At 39.7% G+C, this 23,880-nt stretch overlaps 1 long non-coding RNA gene across 1 annotated transcript in view; it reads left to right on the top strand.

Annotated features, from left to right (window-relative positions):
- Positions 1-17,221, top strand: part of LOC306663509 — a 141,288-nt gene extending 124,067 nt beyond the window's left edge. Inside the window, exon 3 of the long non-coding RNA XR_013764453.1 lies at positions 17,068-17,221. This is a non-coding gene — a long non-coding RNA (uncharacterized lncRNA). The remainder of the gene's footprint in view (positions 1-17,067) is intronic.
- The last annotated feature ends 6,659 nt before the right edge of the window (positions 17,222-23,880 follow it).

The raw sequence follows: 23,880 nt of genomic DNA, 5'->3' as shown, positions 1-23,880 counted from the left end.
TAATTACCAGTTTAATAGCAGACAGTATACTGGACACTTTGAGATTCCCTTTCCTCATCTGTAAAAGGAATAATAATGTTGATCATGCTGCAATACTATGAGGTTGAAGTCAGATAGTGCAGGTGAAGTATTTTGTAAAATTTATAAAAACAAAAGTGCATACATAGACTTTTTCGGGAAGTTTCAGGTTCACAGCAAAATTGAGCAGATTGTTGGGAGAGTTCCCTATGCCCTCCGACTGCAAATGTGCATAGTATCCTAGCCCTCAATATCAGCATGTCCCACCAAAGTGCTGCATTTGATACAATCAGCAAACCTACATGGACACATAGTCATCATCGAAGTTGCCATTAGAACTGATTCGTGGTGTGGCACATTGTGTGAACAGATGTATAAGATGTGTATCGACCACAATAAAATCGTACAGAATAGTTTCACTGCCCTAAAATCCTCTGTACTCAGACCATTCATTTCTCCTTAACCCTAGCCCCCAGCAACCACTGATCATTTTATAGTCTCCACAGATTTGCCTTTTCCAGAGTGTCACTTAGTTGGAATCATATAGTACACGTCCTTTATAGATTAGTTTCTTTCACCTAGTAATATGCATGATGTCTAAATGGAACATATTTTCACAATACAATCAGTCTCCTTGGCATCTATCTAAAACAATTGAACTGGGCCTGTGGTGCACGCCTGTAATCCCAGTGGTTTGGAGGTTGAGGCAGGGGTCACAAGTTCAAAGCCAGCCTCTGCACCTTAGCAAAAACCTAAGAAACTTAGAGAGATCCTGTCACAAAATTGAGGAAAAAAAACAATTTTTTTAAAAAGCTGGGTATGTTGCTCAGTGGTTAAGCACCTCTGGGTTCAATCCCTGGTAGCAAAAAAAAAAAAAAAAAAAAAAGTATGTATATGTGTATATATATAAATATATAAAGGAGTTGAAAATTTATCTTCATACAAAAAAATTACATGTGAGCATTCATAGCAGGTTTACTTTTGATAACTAAAACTTGAAAGCAACCAAGACTTCCATCAGTGGGTCAGTGGATAAATAAACTGTAGTGTATCTAGACAATGAAATATTATCCAGCACTAAAAATAAAAATAAGTTTTTAAGACATGAAAAGACCTGGAGGAAGCTTTTATCTTTTTTAGGCAGGCTTTTGATATCTCCTTTTCACCCTTTACCCTTTCTGTTGTTCCATTGCCACATCCAGCGACTTTACCTTTAAGATATATTTCAGATCCGACTAGGTATCCACTTGCACTGTGGTCATCCTGATCCAAGCCACCATGATTTTTTCATATGGGCACATTCGATAGCCACCTTGTCTATCTTCTTACATCCACTCTGACTCTTTTCCAACCCTGTCTTCACGGGGCAAACTGGCACTTCCCTGCTTAAAACCATAGTGGGTAAAATAGAAAACCTCAACATGACGTGGCCCCGAATTCCCCGCTCACCTCCTCTACCACCATGCACCTTCTCACTCAAGATCTCGTGTTCTCAAAGCAATCAATCATTTTCCCACTTCAGGTTATTGCTTGAAAAGATCTTGTTTTCTTTCTATACTAAGATAATTTCTCCTTATTTTTCAGGTCTCATCTTGACTATCATTTCAGAGAAGACCTACCTGACCCTACACCTAAGCCAGCAATCACTTGAACTCTTGTACTTGACACTTTTCTTTTGTAGCATTTAACTTTTCACTGTCCCATTCAGTAGAGGCCTTTATGTCAACAACAGCCGTATACGTACTGTACATGATTGTATTCTAACCTGACGTAGTGCCTGGGATTTCATAAACACTCAATAATAAGCATTTGTTGAAGAGATGCACAAATGAATTTTTGATTTTTCAGGACAGTGAGGTACTGAACAGGGATGCTATGGAGAAATTTTACAACTCAAATTTAAGGCAGAAATTTTGTTTCCAAATTAAATAAAATATGCAGTAAGAAATCATGGCCTCTATGCAAAAGATGGAACTAAACTAATATTTAAATATTTTTAAAAAGACATTGGAGAAGCATGGATGCAAAAAGCGAGAGATGAACTAAAATTCCTGAGAGGAAAGAGCCCTTTCCAGATGAGCAAAGATTAATGTCCCTTTATTTTTTCCTGGAGGCATTTGCCAAGTCTGGAATGAGGCTTGTCAATCTGGCTTGCTATTGCCAGAGGGACGCTGAAAGGAGGAAGGGAAACCAGTGGAACATTTCATGGCTGCTTCTATGGCAATCTGAAGTGTAGAATCTCTCTTACTGAATGGTCGGTTTTTCAACCAGGACATTTGTGGCAGGTTGATGTGACATGAGAGGTGAGGACACTGAGCAGGAGAGGAAAAGCACAATCATGTCCAATCTTGGAGGACATAGGAGAAGAATTTGCACTCACAGGAGGTGTAGGCTTGTGCTTCATGATGACATTTCAGTCAACAACAGACTCAATGAATGATGGTCCCATAAAATTATATTGCCTGGCGTCATTGTACACATTTTAGTTTGTGTAAAGTACATTCTGTTTGCACGATGATGAAATTACCTAATGACAGGTTTCTCAAAACATATCACCATCATGAAGTGATGCATGAGTCTGTTTAGAATGAGCAACAACACCCCTCACCCTTGAGATAGATTCACTATCTCTCTGGTTGCTCTAACTAAAATTGCAACCGGTCCTGACCCTGCCCAATTCTTGAGTGGATTGGGGTGACTGATCTTTTGGTTGTGCCTGAAAGAAGAAAGGAAAAACACTGGAAAAAATAACACAAACCTCAGTCCCTATAATTCTTTTATATGCAATAGCTGGTATGCAGTACTTGATCCAGGTAGTGTCAGGAAAATGTGCCAGATAATCAAGAGAAGAAGCAGAGACACATAAAGTCACATGTTGGAGGATGTTGAATAATAACTTAAAATAACTACTATATGCAGGTTTTAAAACTAGGAGATGGTCAATACAGATGAAAAAGAAAAGCTCCCCAGAGATTGTCAGTCTATAAAGAAATGGACAGCTTAGGATGAAAAAACAACATTTGAAGCTAAGAACTCAACAGATGGATTCAACAGCAGACATTAGGCAGTGGAAGACAGGATTAGTAACTCAAAACAGGTCAGTAGAAAACGTATGAAGTGCAGAGAGAGAAAAGGATAAAAGCCTCAAAAACAGAGCCAAAGGGACATGTGGAACAGATATACAGTCCTATTCATGCAGAGACCCAGGAAAAGGAGCAAAGGTATAGAAGAGATTATGACTGAAATATTTCTACAATGAATTAATAATGTCAACAAACACATTTCGGAAGCAAATCCCAAGCAAGATAAAAATAAGATGCACCATGGTAGAAAGAGTCTAGCTGCAGAAAACCAAGGACAAAAGAAAGTATTTAAGCAACCAGAGACAAAAACAAAACAACAGTAAGACTTCCCAATAAGAACTGTGGAAGTCAGTCAGCACAATTCACAATAGCCAAATTATGGCCTAGATGTAGGTCAGCAGATGAAAGGATAAAGAAAAGTGGTATATATGCACAATGGAGTTTCATTTGACCATAAAGAATGAAATTAGGTCATTTTCAGGAAAATGGATGGAAACTGAGAGCATTGTGTTGAGCAAAATAAACCAAACTCAGCAAGTCAAGGATCATATGTTGTCTTTCATATGTGGAGGCTAGAGAGCAAATAGGAAGCAAGTTGACAGGTGGAGGGATGGGGTACAGGTTTCAAGAAAATAGAAGGGAGACCAGTAGAATAGAGAAAGGGACGTGGGCCAGGGAGGAGAGGAAGGGGAGATGCTGGGAATGATATTTACCAAATTATATTATCATACCATGTGCATGCAAGAATACATAACAACAAATCCCACCATTATGTATAATTATAATGCAATGAAAATATGGGGAAAATGAATGAAAATTAAAGATGTTTCCAAAAAATTAGGGCAGAGAGAATCTGTGACCAGCACACTGATACTAAAAGAAATATTGAAGAAATTCTTTAGGATGAAAGACAGTTATCTCAAGGAAGCATAAAACTCTATGGAAGAATGAAAAGGGTCAGAAAATATAAATTTCTGTAAATATTGATGGCTTTAAGCAATAATAATTGTTGTGGTGTTTACACACATAGAAGCAATAGCTTGGAGGATGAAAATGAGTAAAATAGTTATGGGTTACAAATTTTTGCAATATTTGGGAAGTATTTCTAATTAAAGGTAATCCATATAAATTCAGGGTACATATTTTAATCTCTAGAATAATAACTAAACTAATAAGGTAAAAGGTATAACCAAACAGTTAATGGAAGCATTAATAATGAAATAGTAAAATACACTTGTTTAATAAAAATGAATGCAGGATAGGAGGAAGAAAGATATGAATAAATGAAACAAAAAAGAAAACAGATACTAACATGGTAGAGCAAATTTTTTTTTTTTTTTTTCTTTTCTTGGTACAAGGGATTGAACCCAGGGGCACTTACCCACAGAGCCAAATCCCCCACCTTTAATATTTTAATTTAGAGACACAGTCTCACTAAGTTACTTAGGACCTTGCTAAATTCCTGGGGCTGGCTTTGAACTCATGATCCTCCTGCATATCAGCCTCCAAAGTCCCTGGGATTCTAGGCATGCACCATGGCTCCTGGTGAGTAAAGCAAATTAAAGCAGTAATTACACTGTGTGTGGATGGACTTGGCATTCCAAGCAAAACACAAAGATCCTTAGCCTGAGAAAACAGCCCAATAACCAAACCCACCATAACTGTGTCTGCTGACTCCAGGTTATAGAGGATGATCTTTAAAAAGGCAAGATCCACTGGGGAGAGTCTAACAAGGAACATGTACTGGTGGCTCCAACAACAGAACTTGCTTCCTCTCAGTTCTGGAGGCTAGAAACCCAGATCAAAGCCTCTGCAGGTTTTCTTCCCTCCAAGGTCCCTCCTAGGTTCACAAATGGCCCTTCCTGTGCTAGTGCTTCTTTGGTGTATCTTCATTTCCTTGTAAGGGCACTGGTCACGCGGAGGTTCCTCCCCTATGACATTTAATGTGAATCATCTCTATGAAGGTCTTGTCTCCAAACATGATCACATTCTGAGGTATTGGGGGTCAGAAGTTCAACACAGGGATGGTAGAGAGATATGATTCAGTCCATAAGAGAGAGAAAGATTTTTGGCTGGTTTCTCCACATCATTTAGAATGGGGGACAAAGAGGAGGTGAAGGTGAAGAACGAAGGTACACTTCTTGGAAAAACTCTGGGAAACAAAGAACCCTAACAAATGGGCTACTAACAATAGGTAAAAGACCACAGAGAGTAGCAGCAATATCAGAAGCCACTAACACTTACTGCAGGCTTATTTTATTTCTTGATAATTAAATGAGATCATCATGGAAGACTTTAAAGAATCCAGAGCATACAATGAGCACTCAATAAAAGCTACATAATGCTATTATTTCTGAGTTTGTGTTATTGCTCTGGAAGGAAGAAGTACCATGGTTTAGGAGCTGCATTTTTGTTTAAAAAGGAACTGTTAAAAATGTATAGTCCTGCTCTGTCAAGTTGGTTTCAAGACGTACAATGGCAAATGCAGGTTAGAAGAGGTCTGCTAAATGTGTAACAGAAAGTATTGGTTGTCATGGCAAATAAAGCCCTGGAGTAAGCAGAACATGTTTCATTTTATTTTAACTCTTATCCAAATGTCTATGAGAGTCTTCTCTCATTTGGAAAAGAACATCAGTAAGCTATGAAAAATTGATTTCTCACTAACAGGACATTTGGCAAATGTGGTATAAACATATATAAGCAAGAAGAGAAAATTTGGTTTTAAGTTCTGCTTTCGTAGCAAGTAAAGGGGGAACAGGAAGGAGTCGCACCTCAGGCGAGCTTCTTGATCATGCCCTCCGAAGCTTCTATCCCCTTCCGATTGCATGGGAGCGCAGGTGATATAAACAGCAACTGCCCTTTATCAAGTAACTACTAGAGGCTGCACTCTACCAATCTTTCCTTCTCAACCACCCTCTAAAATAAGAAACCAAGTCTCAGAGAGAATATGCGTTCATGTGGCTATAAATGGGTGAACCCAGACACAAATCCAAGCTTGCTGAATTGAAATTCTATCCTCTTTCTCTTAAAGAAGTGTTTGTTTATTCAGTAGTTTTCACAAAAAGAGAAGAAACAGGTCTTGCCTTTACTCAGAAGAGAAATCGAGGATGGGCAGGGACATGGACAGACTGCGAGACTCTTGGCCTGTCTCCTTCAGGAGTACTCAGCAAGGTCACTTTGTCCTCCCTGGTGCTGGGGAGGGCAGGGGGCTAGTCTGCCTATGAGCTTCCCATTCCCTCATCCTCCCTTGCCATCCCTGTGACATTCTCACTACTGAAACTTTAGTTCCTCTCATGGGATTTTAATAACCACCTCCTAACTGATGCCCCTGTTGCCAGTCAGTCCCCAGTTAGATTTACCCTCTGTGTAAACTTCTGATATACCCAGATTTTCAGAGGCAAGTCTTGGAATGAGTCATTTCTTTGCTAAGACAATAGCAACAACAAAATAATTTCCCCATGATGTTCAGAACATTCCAGTTAACTCCAAGTTTCGTTTCCTGCTTCTCTTCCACTCTACTATTCCCACAGTTATTGGTGTCCAGCCACACTGAATTCTCTGTCCTGTAAATGATCTACCCTAATCCCGCTTCCCCTCCCTTGTTCATGCTAATCTCTGGACTGTATGTATGCCCATACAACATATGCCACATATCAAATTCTGACTCTTTGAGGTCAACAAAAACACCAACTGCTCCATGAACAATTTCCAGACAGCTTGAGCCCCACTTCTCCCAGTGCACTTTTGGCCTCTGCTGTCACATGTGATGTGGCCAGAAGCCATTTGAAAGTGGCGATATGTCTCTATGACCTCTGCTTGACAAATTGTCTCTCTTCAGCAAGGGTAGTGGTTGACTTAAGAGCTCTATCACACACATCCTTCACGTTCAACTATTTACTAAATATAGTTACAACAGAATTTGGGAAGGATGGGAAACAAAGTAATAACTTATGTTCTAGAATAGATACAAAACTGTGGGGGTTCCAATGCTTGCTCACCCACCAGATTCTTGGCCTTGTGGAAGTCCCTAAAACTCATCGAGTTTCTTTTTCATTTTCATTTTAATATAGAAGAACTATATAGTCCTCCATACTCTACTAAGATTGCTGTGGGTGTAGTCAAGTTTCAGAAATGGAGAGTTCATCATGAAAATTTCCCAATTTTAGCTAAAAAGCCTCAAGAGAGAACTTTCCAAATGCCTCATGTTGTGTTTCTCAAATTCTTAAACCTTTATGCTGAGCTTCATCTTGAAAAAAAAAAAAAATCAATAACTATTTTTTATCTTTTTCTAGCTGTGCACGTCTTGTTCAGAGAGGCAGTGGGACTTGGCTAAGATTTTTCAGTAGCTAAAGATCCAAACCATAAAGGGAGCAAGTGAAGACGCATTTCATCCTAGGAGGTGGGTTTGTTTATAGGCCCCAATTGTAGCACATGAAATCAGGAAAATATGTCTGTAACTGCTGGGAGAAATAGCTCTGTTTCTTTTGTTAATTCAATTCAAAGACAGACTTCCTGACTGGGGCTCCAGCAATTTCTAAGGGTTGTTGACCTAAAACAGAATGAACCTAGTACAGAAATCAAACTACATTTATTTGGGGGCTCATTAGGATTGCAATCTGGAAAAACAGATTCAAGCAGTCTTTAAAATATGCTCCAAGGTCTTACAAAATGGTGGTTGTATTTGTAGCTTTAAACTGCAAAGAGCTATTTCTTCGGCTTAAACTGCAAAGGGATTGGTGATTACATCATTTGTTAGTCAGCAATCATGATTACTGCTACTAGAAGTTAAACTGTCTTGTAAGAAAGGATTGAGGGTGGTCTCAGTCTCTGGGTAGTTTTAGTGAAGGGCTCTGTTGTATAGAAGGTCAGCAGAAGAAATGTTTCAAAGATCAATTCACAACTGGGAATGGTGTGTCTGTAACCCTGTTCAAAGTTTCAGTTGCAGACCTGAGATCTGATTAATAGTGGTCTCCTGACTCCATTTTAAGTGCTCTGAAACAATGTGATTGCATTATGATTTTTGATATTTGATCAAAATCTTTGTAAAGGAAAGTAATTAAGAATACAGATTCCATGTCACTGGATAGATCTGTCCCAGGAGTCATGTTACTGTTTGCTGGGATGGATTCATCACCTGTGACAAATCCTCATAGGTGGGTATACTTGGCACTTATGGAAATGCAGTTAGTTTGGGGCTTTGGGTCACATTTGAACAACGAGGAAGCAATTGGCAAACCAGAGTTTCAAGCAGGTAAAAAATGAATCAGTCTGAAGTCAGCAGAGTCTAGTGGACTCAGGCTTGAATTTCTGATTTTCTAGGTGCTAGGCCACTTTAGTAGTACTGAGATATTGAGATATACCAAAGGCAAGTGATTTAAACAAGGCAAAAGCAAAACAGGCCATGACAACCAGCAAAGAACAATTTGATATTATGCTCCTAGGAGTATTTCTCCTCGTTAAGGTAAACACCTAAATAGTATATGAGTCTAGGGGTTCTAGCTGTACTCTATAAAGAGCTTAAGGCAGAGAGGGAAACACCATTATCTGTTGGGGCCCAGTTAAGATCTGGTAAAAGTCAGGTTCAATCAGGAGCCTCCTAAAGCTTTACAGAGTGAGGAAGCAGTCTCTTGTTTCCTCAGAGCTGAAAGCACCAAGGTTTTGCGAATTTGAGTCAATGGATATAGATTGGAACAAAAGATCAAAGAAACCCCTAATCTGTTCATTCCATTTCACATTAGTTCTGATTTTTGGTTAGTGGTATCATATCCACCAGTTTCTCCATTAGTTTGGGGAAATTCTTACCCAGTCCAAAGTCCTTGGAAATCTGTATTAGAGTTCTTTTCATCCTAGGAACTTCCCAGAAGATACAACACTTTGGGATAACAGTTGCTGGTAAAAAAGTTTCCAGGAAGGCATCACCATACAGTACTTTGTGGTCAAGATTTAAATAATCATGGTTAAAGATCTGGTGACTATTTGCAACTGACAAAAGAAATTTGATTCTCTTTATAACACAATAATTTAGCTTTAGGATTGTGATTGACAACTTACACCAAAATAGATCAGATTTCTATAAATCTCACACAACAGTAGAATACATTATTAATAATCTATTTAGAAAAAAAAAATGTTCCGAGAGTCTTTTTGACTTCTTGGGGTCCTTTGGAAACTCCAAAGTTAGATCAAGCAAAACAATTTAGAATTTATTTTGGTAAGTTAATCAAGCATAACAAAAGTTTAACACATTTAGTTTAACAGGCACATCACAGAATAAAACAGGTGACAACTTTTTATTTAGGGCACAAAGTTCAAGCAATGATAGAATCTTTATTTTTCAGGCCAATTACCTAAAAGTGAAGAAAAGTCTGTCAACATTTCCTGTTAAGAGCAGATTAATGCTCCAAGAAAACACAGCTATTTAAACACAGGGGATTAAACTTCATTTTGTACCAATGTACCTTTGATATTAATGCTCAACCTCCAGAAAAATATAATTTCCCACCAACTTGATCACACATAAAATCAAGTACATTTCTTTCCAAAACCTTAATATAACTCTCTCAAACCTTTTCTAGCTTGTCCAAACTGTTAGTTTTATACAATATCTATCATTCCTATTTTGGAACACTCAGTCATTTTTAAGACAAAATTTACTTTTCTTTTTCAACACATTCTTCTATTCCATAACTGGCTTTATAAATAAACATGTCTCATTTCCCTCATATAGAGAGTTGTTTCCCTTCTTATTTTTTAGTTTTGGTTACCAATTCTTAGCAATTATGTAGACTATGATTTTTATAAATATGTGCTTTCTGATAGCAAAATTTTAAAGTATGGAAATAGATCCAAATGTGTTTTGTCTTTTTTTTTCTTTTTCTTCATATAAAAGCAAAATACCAAGTATATCAACTTTAACCTTACGCTTAGTGTTATAAGATTTTAACCTAGACATGGCCTAGACATCTAATAAACATTACTTTAATGTAACAAAATCTTAAGATTTTAAGTTCCTTAAAAAGATTCTTGAAACTGTGAAGAATTGCTTTATAAATGTGCATCCCATTTGCATTTACCTAATTTACTCTTTCTTAATAATGACCTGAATTGCTTGTGCAAACTTTATGAGGTCCTAAATAAAGATAGCTGGTCGTCATCTAGAAAGCAACCTGGATAACCATCTTCCCAGCATGCAGTGTTAGGCAGCCTTCAACCGAGAACTCTGTCAGTTAGATACATGGGTATTTAGTTCATCAGAAGACACAGCTACATGTTACCAGGCCAACAATATCAAATTTGTCTGGAGGCAGGATAGAAGAAAATTAACAATACATAGAAAGGAGACAAAAGGAAGAAAATGGAGACTGTAACTTAGTCTGAAAGCCTGTGGTGGTGATGCTCCTCACACCTTCACTCCTCAGGTCCCTCTTACACCCAGGACTGTCTACTCCCAGATTTCTAGGAAATCTACACGTCTTCACTCACAATGTTGAGGTTACAGGAAATTCACCAACTTGTAAAAATTGCACATGTATTTTTAGAATAGATTTAAGAAAGGGAGATATGAAACCTAGATTGTAGGGACCTCCCCAATGGCATCTATTGGTCAGGTAATTGAGAAGACCCAACCTATAGATCCTGAGAACAGCCAGAGCCCCAGATACCATCTTGTGACCTCCGGGCTAATGCCATCCACTCACACCTTCTCAAACCCACACTCATGAGATTTCCTCTACAGAGCAGAACCCCAGAGTCCAAAGCATACCTCACTCTCCAGACAGCCTCCATGGTCTCCTTGTTTTTCTAATAAATCCGTTGGTGCCTCCCACTGGAAGGTCTTGAAATTCCTTTCTGTGATATTTTTCAATTATCCCTTGTCCGGAGTTGATCATCCCCTCTCCAGGACCTCCTCAAAATCCCTCTGGTGACAATCTTATTTACTTAAGATTTTCCCAGGTAATCTGAACTTTGCAAAACATTTAATTTTTGAGCACTGTTTTATTTGTGACTCACTTTGGTACTACATAGATACTATGCAGAAGCACATATGTAGACATAACATACAATAAACATGTATACAAGTATACCTAAAATACACACAGAAAACAAAGACTTATGCCTTTGATTTATATTCTTTATTTACTACCTTCTAAAAGCTCTTCACCCCCTTAACACTATCAATCTTCTGATGATATTCTCCATTACTCCAAAAAAAAAACATTGACCCTAAATTTGCACTTCCAGGGATATGACTCTGAAGTGAAACAAGTAGAAAATGTATATCTCGAGGACCTAGAACTTAATCTAAACACCAGTATTAGCTGAGAAAAGTAAAGGTGTATCTAAAGACCCAGTGATAACAAGAGGCTCCAAACTCAAAGCTATGCAGATTTAACTTATTATCTCTCCCTGTTGTAAGAGACTGAAGAAGGGGATGCACTTATAAATGAAAATACCCTTTATAGGTCTAAATGTCTTCCGTAAAGAGTATGAAAATAGTCAACTGTCAGAACATCACACTTTGGAGACCTATCTCGTTGGTAAATTTTTCTAATCTAGCTCACTTTCTAATCAGGTCACTGGCTTTAGGGCACAGACCTTCACTGAATAGGACAACAAGCATTTTCTCTGAGAGTGCCTGGGAAAGTCTCCTTAGAACTCTCTAAAGCTTTCCCTTCCTGTTTAATTTTACATTTCAATAATTTTAGAAAGACAATTATGCAGGGAAGGGGTTTTAGAATCTGTAGATCATCATAATCCGAGTCTGGGTGCGCTGGTTGTCTTAGTTATAATTGCTCTAGACTTCTGAGAGGAGGAGATATTTGCACGGAGTTTCTAAGAGATCCCTGTAAGAAGATGCGTCGCTGTAGATGGAATCAGCAGAAAGGAGTGAGAACCTAGAAAAGGCTCCGCTTGGAACAGTGTGAGCTAGGACTTAGGAACGTCAGTAGACACCCCCTCCATCTGAGTAGCTTAGTCCTCTGAGGAAAGGGGTAAGAGGTGGAATTGGGAAGAAAAAGAGTGTCTGTTGGGGCCCAGATTTGTCTTCCAATGTTAGACATTTCAATCTCTTCTCAGGTGCTTGTAAGGAGAAAAGGAAAGATCTGAGATTTTTTTTTTTTTTAATGAGTGAGGGTATCTACAAGGGGAAGCTGCGGCTTCCCATCAGGGACACCAAGAACTATCATGGTTCTCTGATGGGGAATCACACCCAGGAGTGGTGTGATTAGGTGACCAAATCCTAAGCCCTAGCCCACCAGGAAGCTGCTGTGTCTGCAATGTCAGGAAGAGGCAGAAAACAGGAAACAGCTTTTGAAGAATTTTAGTTCAGAAACAGTCTTTGTTTATTTTGGCTTTATTGTTTGCTGGGGGGGTTGACATTTTCTGAGCTGCATTTATAAACTTCTAAGTACCTTTGAAAAGTTTCCCATTCACTTTCACTCCCGGATGAGCTTTTTATAATTGTGCACACAGATAAATTAATTGGGGGATTTCAAAAGTTCCTCATTTTGGCCAATGAAATTTTTAAATCTTCCCAGGTTATTTGGGCCTATTTACCAATGAATTTACATGAGAACTATCTCATATGGTCATACATAAATCCAACTAGAGTTTTGAAAGGGGTGGTCAACCAACATTAGTTTTAGAGTGGTCTACCTGAGTTAAGACCAAAAAGAAACAAGCGTTAAGTTAGAAAGGAGACAAAAGAAAGGAAAAGGAGACTGTAACTTTAACCTAAAAACCTTGTGCCCAAATTCCTCATACCTTTCCTTCCAAGCCAGATCTCTTTCCCAGGCCTGTTATTCCCAATTTTCTTGAAAATTTACAAATCTTCACTTACAATATTAAAGTTACCAGATATTCACATACTGATAATAATTCCAATGTTAATTAGCCCAGTAATGCATGTATTTTTTAGAACAGATTGAACAAAGACAGATATGAAACCTATACTATAGGGTATTTTCCCCAACATTATTAATCACATAATGGAGAAGATGTGTATCTGAGGATCCTGAGAACAGCCAGATGCCCTTAATCCACCTGTGGTCACCAGACCGATGTCATCCCACTTACCTTTATATGCATGCCACCCACCAAGTTTCTTTAAAGCCAAGGGTTTGAGAACCCCCAAAGTATCTCTCACTCTTAAATCCCTGAATATGTATTCCTTGCTTTTTAAATAAATCTCTGCTCCTATGAATTATTTTCTATGGTGTTTATCAAGGATCCCATGGTCTCAAGTTGTGGTTCCCTTTTTCCTGACTCCTAGGACCATCTCTAATGACATCTCCATTATACTTTAGAATGACTGTATGTTGACCAAGAAGAGAGAAATTGTGTTCTGGTCTGTGATGTGGGCAGTTCCGAGGGCGGCTCCCCAAGGCGCCAATGACTGGGTTGGCAGCTGCTGTCTCCTGTGTCTTGGGATGGAACCTCACCCCAGAACAACAGAGGTTCAGAGTGTGGAGTCTTTTATATGCAACTTCCCAGATGAGCCAACATGGTTCCCTCTGACCCAGGGTTGGGTACATTTATTTGGAAATCCCTATAGGCTGCTGCATGACACCATGAGTATGGACACTTCAAGGTTTTCTTAGGCAGCTAGTCATTCATGACTGGTTAAGGAGGAAAAGGACAATTAGGGGCAATTGCAAAGCACAGGGAGCCTCATCTGACAGGCAAGCACCTGGAAGAGGGGGGCTGGTGAGTGAAAACCTTCCCAGCCATCATTAATTACATCTGCTTAAGAAAAGCCATTGTTTCAAGGTCAGGTCCCACCCTACCAGGTGGCCCAGAGCCTTCCTTATTGCCCAAGCTAGTCACAACCCTCAATCACCCTGGCAACCCAATGTCAAAACCCTCATTAAGAAAGCTTGTATTCAAAAGGTAATAAACCCATCAAGGGGACAGGAAGTTGATGCAAAAACTGGGAGACTCCATTTCCTTAAAAACGGCCTCTGAGTGCCACATCATTCTCTCCCCGAGGCAGTTCCCACAGCCTCGATGCTGTCAGTCAAAAGTCAAAAGGTGGACCTGGGAAAAATTGGAAATTTCCCTGGGACCCCCACTAAAACTGGAGAGCAGTAAGGGGTTTTACCATCGTTCTCCTCTGAGATGACCCACTATCTCTTGTGTATGCCCCTTTTCCTTTTTCCCATCCCTTCAATAAACTTTTTCCTGCTACTTTGAGTGACATGTCTGAAATCCTTCTGGTGTGATTGCAGGAGTTGGGGTGAGAAAGAGCTGCATGGCAGCCTCACTGGGCAGAATGGTTCATGCCCTATAACACTTTCAATTGCCTAAAACCCCCGAAGTGTTGGAAAGAGCAACAATAATTGTTTTTTCTTCAGAGTGAGGGCACTCTCATAGAATTTTCTTGGTTCATTGAAACAATATCCAATTATAAAATCTGAAATGGCCACAAGATCTCACTAAGAGCTCAGTTACATTTTAGCCAGAATCTGGAACCCAAATCTTTGCCTAGTGATGGAGACTGAAAGAATGGACATTTTTTAAGCTGTCTGTTTTATCTCAACTCCCTAAGGTTTCCCTCCCAGTAATGGGAACAAAGCCCTTAAAGCTGTTCTCTGTTCCCAAACAGAGAGTAAAAGAGTAAATTGAGCCTGATAGCCAGATAGTGCTCAAACAGTAGGATTACCAGAAACTATTGACCAGAATCTACAGCCTGTTGTAAAACATTGTGAAACATGTTGTCAGCAAACCCAGACCCCCTTTGAAATTTCCTGGCAGCTTTGTTCCCCATTTTTCCTTTTTTCCCCCTTTTCCCCCTTTCATGTGTGACCCCTCCCGATGTGTGGTTTCTGCCTTTATAAACCTACAAGATTTTCTGCTAGGGACTCGACTCCTGGAGTCGGGTCCCAGCGCGCTGGAATAAACACCTCTTGCGGTTTGCATCAAGTGACGCCTCCTGCGGTTGATTGGGGTTGCCGTCCATCCATGGGACAGAGTTGGGGTTTCCTTTTTGGGGGCCTTACATTTGGGGGCTCGCCCGGGATAAGATGGCCCCCCTCATCCGCGGAGTCGACCTTGGAGGTAAGAAGGGGTACCCCGAAGTTGTCTGTCTTTGTCTTGTGTTTTGTTAGTTGGTCTGGTTCTGTGAGCGCGCTTTCGGTTTCGGTGGCAACCGTTCGGTGACTCGTGAGAGTGGCCGAACAGTGGCCGGCAGACGTGCCTGGGGGGCCACAGGTTGCAGCCCTGGGGGACGCCCTAAGGGTGGAAGGAGAGCCAGGGACGCCTGGTAGTCTCCGTCGGTAAGGGCGCTGATGGGGTTCAATTGGTGGATCAGAGATTGGCGCCCGTCTGTATCTGGTTCTGGTTCTGTTGTGTGTTTGTGGTGGACAAGGTGGAGGAAGGGTTGGAACAACTGGGGGGTTCTCGGCCCGGGCTACTCTCGGGTGGACCCCAAAGGTTCCTTCTCTGGACTCCCCCTCCCGACAGCCCTGAAGGGTAACTTAGCAAAGTAGCTTCAGTCTCAAAAGTAATGAAAAATAAGGTCTCATAATTTTAACATCCAACCTGTCCTGATGAGGTGGCTAAAATGCCTTAGACACAGAGTTTCTGTTAAAACCTGTTAGATCCTTCCAGATCTCAGTCAAGGCTTACATTGAAATATAAATAAAAGAAGCCTAAAGGCTCAGTAGGAGACCGGTCTCAAACCCAGGGAAAGAAAAAAAAAAAAGAGTCTTTAAAACTCCATCTTTAAAACTCCAGCAAAGTAAATGCTATATTTTTAATTATATGTTTTTTTGAGCTCATGATTTTTTGATCAGTTCTATTTTTTATTCAACTAGAGTTTTTGAACATCTGTTACACTGCAATGGAGATTCACCTATAAAGTTACAAGGGCTTGATTTTGTGTTATTTGTATGTTGTGCTGTCTGATGTCATGTTTTGTCTGTATCAAAACTGAGCGCTCCTAAAATTAAAATTTAAAAATGGATCCAGATACTTTTAATTCACGTGATTTAAAAAGGTTCAAATTGGGTAAACTAATAAGAGTAAAATGTCTTTGAAAATAACTTGCAAGTCTCTAGGTGGTCAAGCTAATAAAATATTGATGTTAATAAAGTGTCTAATATCAATTGTTTCTAGGACTTTTCTTCAACAGGAAAGAGACAGCAAATACTGTACAGAACACTTGTCTGATATCTTGGTTTTTACAGAATAAGTGAATTAGAGTTAACATGTATGGGATTACTCTAATGTATTTGTAGAGACATCTGATTAATTTACAAAGTTAAAATGCTAATTGTTAAATAACGTCGAGTACTTTTAACTCCTTAAATTCCATGGGGGTATCATACTTAAACATTATTGGTGTTTTCATAGGTTGGTAAATAAAAGGGTTTAAACTTGCTTTGTGTCATCACTAAACTAAAAACAAGGTTACTAAGAGTTATGTCCTAACAAGTGCACTTCTATATACAAAGGGTCCCAAAAGTTTCAACTGTGTTTCAATTAGAGTACTATAAATAACAGAATATTTAATCTTATTAAAATAGAGTAATTTATCTAAATTCAGAAATTTCATAAGAGTTGTTTCAGAATGTGAACAAAAAGGGGTCAACGAATAGGAAAGAGAAAATAAAAGGTTCTGGGTATGGAAATATATTTAGTAAAAGGAAAAAGGAAATGTTTCTGGGTAAGAAAGTGCTTGTGTGATGAAATACATGAGGGTCTAAGTAAGTGCTAAGAAAGTCTGTGCGTAAGTAAAGGGCAAGTTTCAACAAGTTTGTGTGTAACTAAGTTGGTTATATGTATGTGAGACAGCTAAAACTATTGAAGGTTTTTCCTAAGGTGAAATACTAACGTTCTGATATAAACCAAAGTTTAATCTATATGGTAGAATGACATGGTAAAATGACAAGGATTTGAAACACTAATTTACTCTTAACTTTGTGTCTATTAAGTTTATTCTTTAGAACAATTAGTCTTAAAAATTGAGGTGTATACAATTATGGTTAAACAACTGTTAGATTATTGTATTATGTTACAGAGTCTACATTTTTCTTTAAAAACTAAATTTGGTAAGATAAAAGTGTCAAGGTAATTGTGAAATGGTCACTAGTTGTATATTAAATGTGTTCATATTTTTCAGGACCACAAGTTTTTAAAGCAAGGAATTTATTAAGCTCTGCTATCCTCCAGATTAAACTTGTCTGTAATGGTAATCTTAAACTTATAAAGGGTAAATTTTATTGGGGATTTATTTCTATCATTTAATGTTCTATTATAGGACCTGCTATCAATAGGGTATGTGTAAAATTTGTTACTTTTTACACTGGGATAAAGAATTTCAAATGTAAATGTATTTCTAAACATTAGAGTCTGATTTGTTTAAAGGTTAATATTGTGAAATATGAAAGAAACATGAAAACATTTTGCCACTTAATCACACAAAAGGAAAGTTAAAAGCTCTCTCAGCCTTTCTTTGATTCATGCTTTAGATACTATGTTAAATTGTGTTAATTATAAAGTTTATATAGACTCAGGAAACAGTATATGTAAACTACTTAATGGTATTTAAGGAAAAGAAGCAAAGATCAACATCAGAATTAGAACACTTAAGATCTGTAAAGAGCCACGCCTTACCTGAGATAAGGCTCTGCCTCCCATCTCACTGTGTGTAGAATAGCTCCAAAATAAGCCAGACTTCAGCTTATTTAAAGTTATAGTCAAAAGATTGGTTCTTGTTGTAAAAGTACTGTGATCTCAAATAGGGGATAGAATGTAGTTCTCAATCAAAATTCAAGATAGCTATTATACAAGCTGAATATATTTTTACTCTTGCTAATTTCATTTTGTAAAACTGTTACCTGTTAATGTTTTGCAGAAGTAGCTGCTCCAAGAACAAACAACCTAGGTAACTTGTGATAATAAGCCATCACCTATAGAATAGATAGTGGTAACTTCCAGTACTAATGCAGACTCCAGTTAGATAAAAGGGTAAATAACTGTAAAGTTATGGACATTAAAGTTAAAGCCCATTACTCTTAATTTATGACTGGTGAGACTGGCTTGCTGGATAATTAAGATCAAACTTAGAAATTGGAGTTAAATACAGAGGTCAAGAAAAGTCCATATTTGGGTCTTGCCCTCAACGTTAGCCTGAACCCAGGGAGTAAGAGAACTTCTCTAAGGAGCGTTGCAACTCTGGGTCACACAACCTCCTGATCAAGGAGATTGTTGAGACTAGAGGATGAAAAATTATCCAGTGCATCTGCTGCAGAGGAGGGTCATGGAAAAGGGGAAACATCCCTTGATGTTTCTAAAGGAAGTCACCTCATCAAGAGACCCTGCCTAATCAAAGTCACTGGTGGAGCTAAGGAGCCGCTCTTAAGTTCTGTACGAGTGACCCCTGTGGGAACTCAGCTGACTCTTTAACAAGACAGGAACCAGGTCAATTTGACCAACTTGATCATAGATACCCAGCAAAACAGTTAAAACCAAAATATAGCCATTCTTGGGCATTTAAAGGAAATAATAATTAAATGTAACTTAAGATGTACACTTGTATTAGCCCACTAGAATAAAGGCTGGAAGCTACAAATGAAAGAAAGATTCTTCAGCAAATGTGCCTGATAACTATCAAGAGAAACTGCCAGAGTCAGAAGTTTTTAGTCAGTTTAAGACCTTCCTAAGCTACACAGGTAGACTTAATCTATGTTTGCTAGTATGATTATCTATTCCTAAGTAACAGAAGTATAGAGATCTCTAGTAAACACAGGTTATACCAATAAAGGGATATTTTACAAAATCAGATGACATTAAGTAGCTTAACTATATTTTCTGGGGACATCTATGACAATGTTAAAGTCCCCAAATAAAGGCCTTGTTCTCTCCAGCCTTTGCTAGGCCTAGTTATGGGAACAATTTCTCAGTTCTTCCACCTCCTGGTGAGAGATTAACTTCTGCCATTTTCATGATACTCAGTGGCATGTTTCAGATGCTGCAACATTTACTTTGTGCTAATCTCATTTCAGTACTCATGTCTTTTTGTTCTTCTATCATAGAAGCAGCCGCCCCCAGATGACTTTACAAACTGCTCTTCCCCAACCAGGCTTCTTCCTGGGACCCCTTGATTGACCCGATTTTTAGAAAAGGAACTCCAAGCTGCTTGCCCCACGCCACCCACTTCCAGCTCGAAGAAGCTAGAGCGGTCATCGACCTCCTTCCCCAGCAGCATGGAGTTCCTGAGATTAGAGGGGAGAATGAAGCCAGAATTGGGAACAGGTAGTTAGTGTAGAAATAGGGGATCGGGTCAAATCGAGGAAATGGCCATAAAATCATCTGCCTCTGGAAGTTGGAGACTGCCCCTGGAAGAATGGAATGTCAAGGATCTCCGGAGCCCACTGATTACCAAATTTACCTGCCTTTATCAAGGACTGTTTACCAAGGACTGCAAACAAGGGGCTGCTAATTGGTGGCCCGCCCCCTGGGCTCTTGCCTGCCTGAAATCACCTAGTCACCTTCATCAGGGAAAGAGTAAGTGCTGTACAGGTACTAATGCTCAGGCAACAATACCAGTCCCTCCGCCAAGGAAATAGCTTTGGAGAAGAGTATATAGAGACAGAAGTTCCATGATTAGAACTTACCAGAAAAGAAAATGGGGAAATGAAAGAATGGACATTTTTTAAGCTGTCTGTTTTATCTCAACTCCCTAAGGTTTCCCTCCCAGTAATGGGAACAAAGCCCTTAAAGCTGTTCTCTGTTCCCAAACAGAGAGTAAAAGAGTAAATTGAGCCTGATAGCCAGATAGTGCTCAAACAGTAGGATTACCAGAAACTATTGACCAGAATCTACAGCCTGTTGTAAAACATTGTGAAACATGTTGTCAGCAAACCCAGACCCCCTTTGAAATTTCCTGGCAGCTTTGTTCCCCATTTTTCCTTTTTTCCCCCTTTTCCCCCTTTCATGTGTGACCCCTCCCGATGTGTGGTTTCTGCCTTTATAAACCTACAAGATTTTCTGCTAGGGACTCGACTCCTGGAGTCGGGTCCCAGCGCGCTGGAATAAACACCTCTTGCGGTTTGCATCAAGTGACGCCTCCTGCGGTTGATTGGGGTTGCCGTCCATCCATGGGACAGAGTTGGGGTTTCCTTTTTGGGGGCCTTACAGAGACCATAGCTTAAACTGAGACCTGACTCTACTCTCTAGTGGCAAAGAGAGAATGTAAACTAAAACACAAATCTTTGCCTAGGAGCAGAGATAGAACTTCCTTGCCAAGAGTAGGAATGTTTTCCACGATACACCTGAACAGAGGTTGCAGACCTTGACTGAAGTGAGACCTGGAGGCTGAATCCACAAAGACTTACCCCTGTATCACAGCAGGCCCAAGGAGACCCAGGGAGGCAGTGGGTGCTGCTGGTACCAAGCACAGTCCAAAGAAGCCCAGGGTGCCCAGAATAGCTGCTCTGGATCCTGCTGACTAGGTGGAAAACATCCACTTAGGCTTAAAATCAATGTAATTGAGAACAAAGAACATTGCTTTTATCTGGGGCTAATGAGGATGGCAACCAGGGAAGACAGATTGATGCAATCTTGAAACCGGGTGCTTGAAGCTCTTAGAAAATGGTGTCTGTATTTATAGTTTTAAGTCTCAGGGGTGTTTGTAATTATGTCACTTGTTAGGAAATGTGAGTGGTTCTGGCACGAGTTAAGCTATTTTGTGAAAGGAGATGGGATGTGGTCTCAGTCTCTGGGTAGCTTGGGGAAAGATCAGCATTTCAGAGATCAGATCCATCCAGAGGCGTGTCCACAGCCCCTTCAAAGGTTCACCTGTAGACCTGCCTGAGATGTGATTAACAACGGTCCATCGACTCCATTTTCAGTACCCCAAAACAAGGCGACTCCCTCTTGATTTTTTTCTTGACAAAACATTCAAATAAAAAAAATTATGAAATAGTTAATAATCATTAGAACTTATTTAGTCTAACTTGGTATCTTTCAGAACTTGTTCATTTAGAAATAGGATTATTTTTTTCCCACTGAAGAAATATCTAACTGATATAGTCAGAAAAGTATTATGCAAGTCAAAGTGAGGATTACAGAATTTTTTCCTCACGAAGAAATCCAATATACCAATGAGGACTGGAACAAAAAGTAAGAGGAAGTGGGCGAGAGAGGGGCACACAGAATGGTAGAAGCGGGGAACACTCAGTCCTCTCACTCATTTTACACACGGGGAAAGTAGGTGTGGGCTGTGATGGATCTAAAATTGCTCTTTAATCAAATATTGAATTCCACAGTGTAGTGGAGCATCTGAACCAGAGTACAGCTTGGCCTGGCACCCAAATCTCCAGCATTATCCTATTGTTATGCTTGGGCCATGGTTGAGAGACATGCTTCTGAAGTCAGGCGTGAAGTCTTCACTGTTTACCAGATGACTTTGGATGAATTTCACATAACACTCATCAACTCTCCGGTAAGAAAGGGGAAGCTAACTGCACCTACCTCATAGAGATGTGTGGACCCAGTCAGTGCTTGTTAAAATGCTCAGTTCAGAGCCCGGCATGAGGCAGTAGGTAGTAGCTGCCACCACCCTCAGTGTCTTAATGTCATTGCCCTTTTCTCTCTCTCTCTCTTTCTCTCTCACACACCCACATACACATACACATGCACACACAAGAAAGATTCCCTTCTTCTCTTTGTTCATAGAGACCACCAGGCCATCCAGCCTCCATTCACACTGGACATTCTGATCCAGTAGGTCTGAAGTGGGGACAAGGAGCCTGTTTTTAACAAGTGACCTAAATGATTGCTCAGAGCGAGGTTTGCTTCCAGTCTTATCGTTCTTTTGGCAACTCTATGATCACATCTGATAGAGGGAGAAAAAGCAAAACAAAAGAAGTGGGGATTCTTCCCTCTTTTGAAAGAAGCATGAATGGATCATATTCCACCATAAAATAGTGGGGATTACAGTATCATACACCGAAGAGCCGAGAGGTTCCGGGAACTCTTCATTCTGTAAGCTCATCTAGTCCTGCCAGCAATTCTACCTGGTGGGTATTCTCATCTCATGTTATAGATGGAGAAACCACGAGTCCACATAAGATATGAATGATATGTATTGGACATGGTGATATTCCATATGCCCATTATGTTTCTGGGCTCCTTGCTGGAGCTCAAATAACACTCTTTGAATGAATTAGGGAATTTGGCTTTGCACAAATTGGAGCAATTAGATTGTGCAGCTTGCTCAAGAAAAAATTATGAAATGAGTGACATGTATTGCTTTTGCTCTCCCTTCTGTCCCAGTTGTCTAACATCCTTGGCTTTATCCTACCTAGGCTCTGACTCTTCAGGGAGAAAGAGAGAGACCTGTGATGTCAGGCTGTGCTTCTAATTACATTGAGAAATACCTATCCCACATAAAACTTGGAAGCCACCATATATGCACATTGGCATTGAACAATGGCTTGATGGTGGATATTGACAGCTCTCACTGTCATTTGGGAGGCTAGAGATGAGAAGGTGAGAAGGAACCCATGGTAATGGATTAGAGTTGCAGACATCAGTATTTACTCATATTTAGCACAATATAGGTTCAGATGGTACACATAGAAAATTTTTATGGATATGTGTATAAATATGAGTTGGTATATTTAGTTTATTTTCTTGTTCTGTCAGCTGAGAAGGTTTACAAGGACCTTCCAGTAGAAACTGGCATACCTTCTATCCTGAAAGTGGTTTCTCATATTTTTCATTAAAAGTAACTAGAGTTCCTTAGAAAATCACCGATGTTAGAATTGGGGCAAGAAATAAACAAGACTGTTTTGCAGTGACAGAAGCTGAGGACATGATTTCCCACTATACACACTCTTGTAGATAGTTTGAACAACAAATAAGTAAATTGACATTAGATTATAGTTCAAAGTGTAAAATAAATGTCCACAAGTCCACAGTGACATGAATACATGCTTGAATAAATAAATGAGGGAGAAGAGACCAAACTCCTAGGCAGAGAACTCCAAATAATTCATGTAGGTGTTCCATCCTCTGGGGGTGGACGTGACTTTCCACTCCACAGGCGTGGGCTGTAGAGTCACTTTCACCAAAAAATGCAGTGTGGACAGGAGAAAAAAGATGGTCTTTACAATGGAGAAATCTGACAGCCCAACCTCAGCCAGATGGTAAAGGTCAGCATCCTCAGTGATAAGCCAAAGTACTAGAATATGTCCCCAATATGACATGCTGAGAACAGCACTTCACTGTCGCTGGCTCTTTGGGGTTCCAAAATCCATGGATATTTGTCACCGCCTGCAGCAACAACTTGCATGGGTCTTATGGGTGGTGGAGTGGAAACTGAGGCACTTCTATCTTTCTCTTTGGTGCACTGCTTTCTTGCTTGTTCATAGAGGATAGAGGAAATGAGGTTTACTTGCTTTGAGAGGAGAGAGAGAGAGACCCCGCTTATCAGAGAGAAAGAAACTTTGCTTAAGAGAGAAACTTTGAAAGAAAGACAGGCTTTTCTCCCTTCCGCGATCTGCCTTCCACCGCTGCCCCCTAATCGCTGCTGTGTTCTTTCTTCTGGCTTTTTTGCTAATGGCTGCTGTGGTGTGTCTTCTTCTCTGGCTACTGCTGTGCTGCATGTCTTTCCCTCTGGCTGCTTCTAATGGCTGCTGTGTGTGTGTCTCGCTCCGCCTACGCTTATATCACCTCCAGGACGTGGAGAGCAGGGCCACGCCTCTTATGCAAAGATTAGGCGAGACGCTCCTAGCAGGCAATTAGTGCTCGAGAACACATGCGCATCATTGTG

The sequence above is a fragment of the Sciurus vulgaris genome, assembly GCF_902686455.1.
Source record: "Sciurus vulgaris genome assembly, chromosome: 6".
Lineage (NCBI taxonomy): Eukaryota > Metazoa > Chordata > Mammalia > Rodentia > Sciuridae > Sciurus > Sciurus vulgaris.
Note: the sequence above shows the minus strand (reverse complement) of the source record. Positions and strands in the feature narration are given on the sequence as shown.